Source organism: Mastomys coucha, unplaced genomic scaffold, assembly GCF_008632895.1.
Source record: "Mastomys coucha isolate ucsf_1 unplaced genomic scaffold, UCSF_Mcou_1 pScaffold15, whole genome shotgun sequence".
Lineage (NCBI taxonomy): Eukaryota > Metazoa > Chordata > Mammalia > Rodentia > Muridae > Mastomys > Mastomys coucha.
Window position 1 is genome coordinate 103778228 of NW_022196897.1, and position 8644 is coordinate 103786871.

The 8644-nt window shown below is 50.4% G+C and overlaps 1 protein-coding gene across 5 annotated transcripts in view; it reads left to right on the forward strand.

The window, feature by feature from the left end:
• Positions 1-3308: 3308 nt before the first annotated feature.
• Pak6 (p21 (RAC1) activated kinase 6) overlaps positions 3309-8644 on the forward strand; it is a 36609-nt gene continuing 31273 nt past the window's right edge. For 3 of the 5 annotated variants that reach the window (XM_031371462.1, XM_031371459.1, XM_031371458.1), the window contains exons 1-2: positions 3309-4290; positions 5073-5156. The gene's annotated coding sequence lies outside the window, so the exon portion shown is untranslated. Of the gene's footprint in view, positions 4291-4475; positions 4582-5072; positions 5157-8644 lie in introns of those variants that run through there. The other 2 variants (XR_004118791.1, XM_031371461.1) reach the window with 2 other exon arrangements.

Here is an 8644-nt window from a genome sequence, read left to right on the forward strand (position 1 = left end):
GCTGGCCATCAGTTTTCAGAAGTCCCGAAAGATATGAGAAATCTAAGAGTCAGCAACTGTGGACTCTCCTACTCAGAAATTGACCTTAATTAGAAAAGATGGTGGAAATATTGTTGTGACGACCTCTGGTTGATGTATTTGTTGTTGAGGGTACTTTGTGGGGGGGTACCCTGGGACACAGCTGCCTTTCCTTTAATGGTATCACTCTAAATTTCCAGCCCACACACTGTATCTTAACAGAGCACTGTCTCCAGAATATCCCTCCCCTTTGTCCGGGGTGGGCACATGACTTGAGCCAGCCAATCAGAATCCTCTTGGTCCCAGTGCAGGACTGCAATAGGTGTTTCAGAGCACCTTTTGTCCAAGTGTGGGTATCTGTGAAGACTGTGGGCAATGCTGATGTTTAGAGGCCCCAAGGCTGCCCTGACTTCTCTGTTCTGTCCTCCATTCCCGGGTTTGGTATTTGGGGAACGTGGCTGATTTGGAGGGGAGAGAAGGGGCTTCTGTTGCTCTCTTCCTGGACCCACTGTTATCTGTGATTGCTTAGTTTGTAGCAGAAGGCAGAGTTGCCTGGACTGGGGCTGCTGACAGTTTCTTCAGCAATTTCTGCTACTTCTTTGTGTGTGTGTGTGTGTGTGTGTGTGTGTGTGTGTGTGTTTCAAGACAGGGTTTCTCTGTGTAGCCCTGGCTGTCCTGGAACTCACTCTGTAGACCAGGCTGGCCTCGAACTCAGAAATCCGCCTGCCTCTGCCTCCCAAGTGCTGGGATTAAAGGCGTGCACCACCACTGCCCGGCAACTTCTTATAAACCGACAAGAACTTAGGAACGTCACATTTCCTAAAGAGAGTGGATGTAATTGTTATTCCAATCAATTATTCCTTCAAATTTAGTATAATAAACAACCCACGTCCTTAACTCCTTCAGTCTTGCTCTTCCTTCTAAACTATTTCTGGACATTTGACAGAAGAGAAAGGGCTTTCATATGCCCACATTACCTTAAAATGGAATTGTGGAGGACGTTCAGAAGGATGTGCTTCGTGTGCTCTTTAGAGGTTGTGGGCTTCCGTCTTAGCTGGTATTCTGTATCTCTTTTTTTAAACCCTTGCTTTTTGTGGTTTTATTTTATGTGTATGAATGTTTGCCCACATGTTTGTGTGTGCGTGTGTGTGTGTGTGTGTGTGGTGCCCACAGAGACCAAAGAAGGCCCCAGATCCCCTAAAATTAGGGTTTCAGGTGGTTCAAGCTGCCATGCGGTGCTGGGAATCAAACCTGGGTCCTCTGGAAGAGCAGCTGGTGCTCCTAACCATTGAGCCATCTCTCCACCCCTTCTTGCTTATTTTTAACCAGGATTTTTAAAAGTAGAAAAGTATGCTCCGTGACAATTCCAGATAATGCAAAAGTTAAAATTTAAAAAAAGTAGAAGATTCATTAGCCCCCTTCTCAAGGTAACAGCAGAGTTAAAAAAAAAAAACAAGTATAGAAATAGCTTGTGCTTTTCAATGAACACGAGATGATGATTTCTATTGTCTTGCAGCACGTGGTGTCATCTCTGTGTTATCAGTGCCATTCTTCCCCCACAGAATAACAGATACAAATATTAATTCTTACTTTATTATTAACATGTGTGTGCCTGTGTGCACTTACATGGGCATGAATGCCAGGGTGCACATGTGTGGCTCAGAGGACAACTTCTCTCCCTCCACAATGGGACCCAGCGTTCTAACTCAGGTGTCAGGTTAGTGTGGCTGCACTTTTACCCACTGAGGCATCTTGCTGGCCTGATTCCATCCTTCATCAGGATCCAGCAGGTATTTGGTTGCATGAGAAAGTACCCTCCTATATTAGTCAGTCCCTATCTGTGAGCCTTTTTATGGCTTCCATTTTTTTTTCTGATCATAAACAATACTAATATATATATGGGGAGGGGCAAGAGAGAAAGAGATCAGATTCTCTGTAGCCCTGGCTGGCCTAGAATGCTTTATGTAGCCTAGGCTAGCCTCAAACTAACAGTAACCCTCCTGCTTTAGTTTCCCCCGGTGCTGGAATTACAGGTATGATCCATCATAGATTTGCTTCTGACTTAACTTGTTTCTGTCTGCTTTTAGAGCCTACACAAATTGTTTACAACTGTTTCCTCACGATGTTATTTTGAAGGACAAAAAGGAAATACAGAATTCTCTAAAACTGCCTACCTAGTTCAAGGGAAAATGTTTCCTTGTTGGCCCCTGAGTGGCATTTGTATTTTGATTTTGATGTCCATGTTGTTGGACACTGAAGTTGTCCCCGTGTGTGGCCTAAGACCTTTGCACAGGCAGTGACTTGGAGTCCTGGTTTTAGAAGGTTAGCCTGGTGACTAGGTAGATAAGAATGAACAATAAATGACATAGGCCAACGGAGAAAAACACCGATGTTTATTGAGCTCTCAGAGGAACAGTCCCTGACCGGGGAGCTTTGTTTACTGAATTCCCATAATCTGGGAAGCAGGTGAAATTGTTTCCATTTTATAGATGATGACACTGAGGTTCCGTTGGTTAAACAGCATGCCAGAGTCACTCAATTAGTGAACAATAGAGCTGAGATGTGAGCTCAAGACTGAAAATTCAGAGCTTAGGTTGTTAGCCAAATTTTAAGAACGAATATTCAAAAATAACACGTACACATTAGTGCCACCTTGGGTAATTAGAATAAAAAACAAAACAAAACAAAACAAAAAAAACCTCCTAGCTTTCTCCTGTGGGTACTTGTGGGTCTAGGAACATGTGTTGGGCAATGTGGGCTGGACTGTCCACAATGGAGCAGCTGCTACATAGGTTTGAGGTCAGCCTTCAGCAGAGTTTAGTGGAAACCACAGGGAGGGGACATTTCAAGGGAATGATGCATGAGAACAGGGAAAAGACAAACAATTGGCCAACATGGGAATTTGGGCACTTTCCAGATGGACATGAGAAAAAACAACCAGTGAAGGAGGCAGGATGCTCAAGACAGGGAGGGAGGAGCCAAGCTCACCAAATGCTCTCCAGGGAACCGGCAGGTGGGTATCCTGAGAGCCCAAGTCTCCTTTCCAGCCGAGGCAACTGTTTCTAGTCATGGGAGGGGCGATGCTGGGGCAGGGAAGAACGGAAAGATGGTTCCCACAGGGCTGAGTATCCCACCCTCCATCCTCACCCTTTTTGCCCTTTGGGACAAAACCAGATGAGAGAATCAGTAAGGGTGCGCAGCCCAGCTGTGTCCGCGCCTGCCAGAGCTGAGACCCACAGCTGCAAACCTGGGGCGGGGATGGGAAGGGGGTTAGGCTTGGCCGTGAGCCAAGAAGGTCTGGCTTCTGGGGAACAACGGTGAGGTGAACTACAGTAGGCTCCTCTGAATCCCACCCCTCAGTCCTTCCTCTCCCTCCCCCTCAGCCAAGGAAAGCAGTGAGAAACGTGTTCTTTTATAAATAGATCCAGCCCCAGCTGATTTGTAAATTCAGTGGGTTTTTTTGTGTCAATGACATCACCCTCCTCCCCATGGCAACCCCCGACGATATCAAAATTGCCAGGCAACGTTGGAGCTGCTCGCGCCCTACAGGAGCAGGTCGCTGCCTGAGGATCTAATGGAGAAATCCCAAAGTGAGCTGGGGTGCACGGTGGAGGAGGGGCGCGCCGTGGCCGGGGCTGCCGGGCCCTGATCGATTGGCCAGAGGAAGGCGGGAGCGGCTGTCGCTTGCTCAGCAGCCCGGACACACCGGGGGCTCTACACCAGCTCCTCCTGACAGCAGCGGCGGACCACAGCAGGTGGGGGGAGGGCACTGCTCGGTTCTTGACATGCCCGGGAGCAGTAAGCAGCCATCCAGGTGACTAAGCCGGCCCACCGCCACTGAGTCACCCACCCACCCTGGCTTTTCTTCCTTCCCCCTTTGCATCTGATTATTTGGGGAGCTGAAAACTTGGAGGTGTCCTGAGGCCCGCCCCTTCTAACTCTCCCCGCCCTACCTCGGCTTGGAGGAAGATGGAACTCGCCAGGAAGCTGCCACTACCTCCTAAGGACATGGAAGGCACAGAGGGAGCCAGAGGTGCCCACGGAGAGACCTCGGCTGGCAGAATACAATAGCAGACATGGTGTTCAGGCTGCCCGTGTGTCCTCTGAAGGTTCTGGAAGAGAAGGGGAATCTAGTCCACACCGACTGGAGTCCTTCTGGGCCGCCTTTGAGCTCACCGTGATCTCAAGGGGATCTTTCTGTAAAACGTGTGGCTTCCAGGGTCATTGGTATTTGGAAAGCAAGACTGGATTGGCATAGGCAGGCCTGTGCAGGTAGGTGGCTCTGTACTGGGTGTGGACCCACGTGTGTGAGAGAGTGAGGGTGTGTCACAGTGTGTATGCGCCCCAGCCAGAGCTGAGGACAGCGGCTGGTCAGCAGAGAGCTGGGATGGGGACTTGGCAGCGGTTGATTCTGATCGATGCTGGGCCAGCGTAGTCTTGAATGCATGCTGGGGAGAAGGGACACCAAACACATGGCCTGAGCAGACTGAAGAACAGCTGCCTGCCCAGGCAGGCCCAAGCCCTGGCTGGGTCCATAGGACAGAGGCATGGCCAGATGCCAAGGTAGGAAGCAGTCCTGAGGCCTGGCCAAGTGTTAAGAACTAAACTCACAGGCATGGGTCTGCAGGTTCTTCGCTTGTCTTCCTGACAGCCCCAAGTGCCCAGGGAACACCTTCCTACCAAGGATCTTATCACTGTCCTCGGCAAAGCTGTTCAGCTCCTCTGTGCGTCCCTGCTGAGCAGTCTACAGGCTGGGCTCAGCTGGGGGCCACCCTGAAACCCCCTTTCAGGCATGCCCCCAATGTGTGTCAGGCAGAGGGGTGTGGGCCCCCTCCCTCCCCCACATGACTGGCAGGCTTTTAGGCACATCGGTGAGTAAGCCGCAGGCAGAGAGGTTGTGCCCACAGAGACAAGATGACACCAATCAGGGACCTTCGGGAGAAAAGCGGCTGAAAGAGAAAATCACTGGGGTTTTTCTTTTCTTTTCTTTCTTTCTTTCTTTCTTTCTTTCTTTCTTTCTTCCTTTCTTTCTTTTTTTTCTTTTTTGCCTAAAGGTAGCAGCAAGCTTCTGGGCTCTAGACAAGCAGCAGCCTGCAGTGGGAGCGGCTGAGGCCCAGCGGCCCAGCAGGAGTGCCAAGGTAAGCTCTCCACTGTAGCAGCAGGCTCTGGATTCTTGAGCTGGGGACAGGGTGTCCATATATTGAGGCCATTCCTCACCTAGGCCAGAGAGGCTAACTCCATGTTCACAAAAAAAAAAAAAAGCTGTGAGCTCTTGGACTAAGGACCCATGAGGTGACTGTTGGCCACCCCCTCTTCAGGTAGATTTTGAAACAAGCTTGGTGGAAACCAGTTTCTGGCTCTGGGCTTGTTTCTACAGTCCCTGCCTTTGCTTCCTGCTCCTGCCAAACCAAGCCAGGGCCACCAGGATTCCTTCCAAGAAACCCTCCTCACCTGCCCCTCATGTAGTCATTACACAAATATTTATGGTGCGTCCTCTACCTACTGGTTTCCTACTCCCCACCCGTGCCCTTTCCCTGAACTTGACCCGGCAGACTCTAACTCTGAAAGTCAGCATGAGGCCAGGGCCAGGGGCCTGCCTGGGGCGGGGGAGGGGGGCAAGCTAGTACGACCCTTAGTCTTGCTTGGGCTCTCCACTTCCGATCAGGGTTCTGGGCTGGTGGGCTTCATCAGGTCCCAGGAACTCAAGTTCATGCTCCAGGGAGCAAGGCTAATGCAATGCAGCCACTGGTGGAGAATGCCAAGGTCAGAGAATTTTGCATTTCTTTGGAGGAGGTGGGGGTGTCTTTCCCTAAGTTGGTTCTGATGAAAACTGAGTTCCCAGGGTGGGCTTGGAAGCTCACCTAGTTGAGATTGGGGATTGGCCTTTGGTCAAGAAGGGTCCCCCTCTGTGAGCATTTTTACCCACATTTTTTTTTTCTGGTGATAAGCCTGGGAACTCGCATGACAAGGGCACCAGAGGACTTGGCGCCAAGAATAAACCCTCCTAGAAGTATTTGACTTGGGTGGAAACTCTGAGCCCCTGCAGGGCTTATAGGAACTGCATAACCTTTCTGATAACCCCTCCCCCACCCACATACATTGAGTGCATTTGAGATTTGCCAGGCACAGGGAAGGTGCAGGCCTGGGGGGGGACTCCAGTCTACTCTATGGAGTTTTCCACAGGATGACCAGCACTGTTCCCTGTCCTGGGAGAAAGAGCACAAGGGACCACAGTCAGGAAGAGACTAGAGTATCTTCTAGACCTGGCTGTGGAAGGGCTTCTTGCTTCCTCCCAAAAGGTGACTCTTAACCTTGGGAACCGCCAGGTCTGCAGAACTGAGCAGAAGCCAGAGCCCAGCTGCAAGCAGAATGGCAGATGCTAGTGAACGTGTAAGCCAACAGCAGTCCCTCAGGGAGGCAGCTGGCTTAGCTCTGCTGGGCGGGAGCCTAGGGTAGAAGCCAGGCCACCGGAAGGAAAGTCTGCTGGGGTCTTAAGAGGGTTCAGTAAAGCCTTTGGGCTGGTCTCTGACCATATCTGCCTCTGTGGGAGATTCTGGGCACAGAGGACTGGCAGAGCCAGTAGAGGCATAGGCTGAGATACTAGAAGATGGTGTGCCCTCCCCACCTGGCCCAGAGGTGCCCCTGTGCGGTGTCTCTCCCTTGCAGAAGGCAGAAGGAGAGCCTCTGGAAGACCTGTGGCTGGAAGCAGAGAGCTTTTCCTAGTGGCCGCTGTCCAGATGTCAGCGGGAACACCCATCAGCAGAGCAAGCTGTCAGACCTGGGCAGTGCTGGGCCCCGCAAACCTTACTGCCAGGCATTTTGTAGGGAGGCAGCTTGAGAAAAAAAAGCTCATTTCTGTGAGTCTCTATGGTAGAAGTGGGCTAGCTAGCAAAGTGGGGCACAACATAAGGAATGGAAACTTCTTAGCCAAGTTTAGCCCTCTTGTGTGTATGTGTGTGTGTTCATGACCTGGGAAAATGTCGGCCCCAGACTCCCCCATACACTCTACTTCCATCATAACTTAGACTTTGGGTCCAAGAAGGAGTAAGCAGAAAATGGGGCCAATGAGAAGGAGGCTTGTCTGTGTGTGCTACTACAAAGTAGTATGTACCATTGTTTTTAAACACAAAATCCCAGCCATTTAGTTTACCAAACCAAGACCGAGGAGCCAGGCACTGTAATAAAAGCCTGCTCGCTCAGAGAGCCAGAGAAGCACCCAGCTGACCTTCCTACTCTACCTACATCCCAGAGGGAAAAGTTCTGCTCCTCCTCCACGCTGTCTTACACACCCTTAGACTCCCAGAGCCTCCTTTCTGTTTGCTTACGCTCATCCCAGTCAGCTGGTTCCCTGTCAGCGGGTCAAGGTCTGCCTCTTGAACTAGGGTTGACTTCTTTAGCTCTTGGATTAAAGGTGTGTGCTGGGGCTGAGCCAGAACACAAGTTTTTTTCTAGATCTTGGGGTTCACAATGTGATCAAGTATCCTGCAATAATGAACTGCAAAGTAATTCACACACAAAGAAGCTTTATTTGTATCTCACTTCCAGAAGCCAGGAAATCCAAGGTCAAAGGGCCCTGATTTAGCAAAAGCCTCTGTGCTGACTGAAATGTCACATGGCAGAAGGCAGAAAGACAAAAGAGCTGCACCCGCTCTGATCTACACTGTGAAGGGACAACAGTCCGCTCATGAGGGTGGGACCCTGGTGACCCAAATGCCTCTCAACTCTGTTGCATTGGGGGTTAAGTCGCCAGTAGACAGTGGTACCTGGCGGGCCGTGAGATCCAGACAGTGCTTGTCCCCGCTCACTGGCTTGCAGTTAGTGATTGTCTGGTTTCTGAGTACCAAATCCAGATGGCTGGAAGAGGAAGTGGGAAAGAGAGAAATGGGACAGAGCTCTGGGCCTAGGGAAGTCTATACAGAGTAGAGGGATGAAGAGAGAAGCTGAGCTCAGGGTTGAGGTGGAGCCACAGAGCCAGGTTATAACTGGATGGCTTCTCCTTATGCCTTCGATGGCCCATCTCATCTCTGAAGTTGTCACCCATGATTCATTCACTCCAAATAATTTATGAATTTGAGCCAGTCCTAAATTAGCCACTTCATAAAAATGTACCCCCCCCACACACACACACAAAATCTCTATGTTAAGAGAGAAAACTATGTGGATCTGTCTCTAGGTCCAGGTAAAGAATGCTAGGGGATAAGTCCCAGACCTGGGACATGTCGCTGTGCAGAGTCCAGAGTGTGTGTCAGGCCTTCATTGATGCTTCTGGTGACTTGGATGAGTTATCTCATGCCTCTCTCTACCTTAGTTTCTTCTCCCAACCCACAAAGATAATTAGCACCTGTGAGCTAGGGCTGTTGAGGGGGTAGCTAGGATGCTTTGGAAACTGCTGAGACCATCAGAGGAGCAGGTGGTGGAAAGAAGGGACCCATATTATTTAGGGGACGAAGGAAAGACTTGCTGGGTGACTGTGGGAACCCCTTTCCCCCAGGGAAGCAAATGCTGAAGGGTCCAGGTCCAAGAAAGCCAGGGAGAACAGCAATACCAGATCCATTTGCCCTGGAGAGCAAATTGTGTGCTCAGGTTCTATAAAGATCCCCAGGCTACTGAAAACAGGTCCTTCTGG